Source organism: Phalaenopsis equestris, unplaced genomic scaffold (assembly GCF_001263595.1).
Source record: "Phalaenopsis equestris unplaced genomic scaffold, ASM126359v1 Scaffold000002, whole genome shotgun sequence".
In the NCBI taxonomy this organism is placed as follows: Eukaryota; Viridiplantae; Streptophyta; class Magnoliopsida; order Asparagales; family Orchidaceae; genus Phalaenopsis; species Phalaenopsis equestris.
Window position 1 is genome coordinate 75,913,464 of NW_018164444.1, and position 968 is coordinate 75,914,431.

Consider the following 968-nt stretch of genomic DNA (forward strand, 5'->3'; position numbering starts at 1 on the left):
GCACCCGCCATAGTTGTTCCTGTGGTGAAGGAATTTTATGTTAATTTGCATGGAATCAACCAGAGAGTCTTCTATGTGCAAGGTAGATGGATAACTTTTACTCCTACACAGATCAATGAATTATATATTATCAAGAATGTTCCTGTGAGAACTGTCTGCCATTATTCCAATTTTGTCCCAACAAGAAACCTGATTAATGAAATTTACCAATATTTAACGGACGAAACTGAAGACTGGGAAATGAGAGAAAACGGGTATGTTAGTTTTTTTGCGACACTTCTAAATCCCGTTTCTAAACACTGACACTTCTTCATTTCTACAAAACTGTTCCCGACGATGAGGATCGGTAAAGTTTCTAAGAAAAGTGCTATTCTAAATTACTGCATCCAAATGGGACCGTCGATTGATATTGGATCTATAATTGTGAAGTCTGTTTTGGGCTTGATCGTTCATGGATCGACTTATGGGCTTAGACATTCTTCAACAATTTTCTTACTTTGCAGTAAGTTCTAAGTATCTTATGAAAATTGGGGAAATGTACTTCTACCTTGGAAGCCTTTGGACCCAACTGAGAGATTCCCAGCCAATGAAGATGAAAATAATATGACTATTATTGTAGATCAATCGTCTCAGAATTCATTGCCTATTCAATCTTTAGTTTCGGACAAAACACTAGTGATCCTGCGCAGAATCAAGAAATTGGAGAAAGAGGTACAAAATGTTATGAATGCAATTAATAATATCTTTGATTTCTTCGATCATCTAGACTGGAGGACGAAAGAACATTTTGATCACTCTGGACATATTGAAGGAAGTTTGATATGGCTGATGAGAAGAATGAAATTGATAGAAGAGGACTCTATTGAAGAATTTCCATACCGACCCTTCTATAACCTCTTCGTTCATGTGCAATCAATGGGTGATCTCATAGGAGAATCTAGCACTGAATCTGAAGAATAGTAGATTTA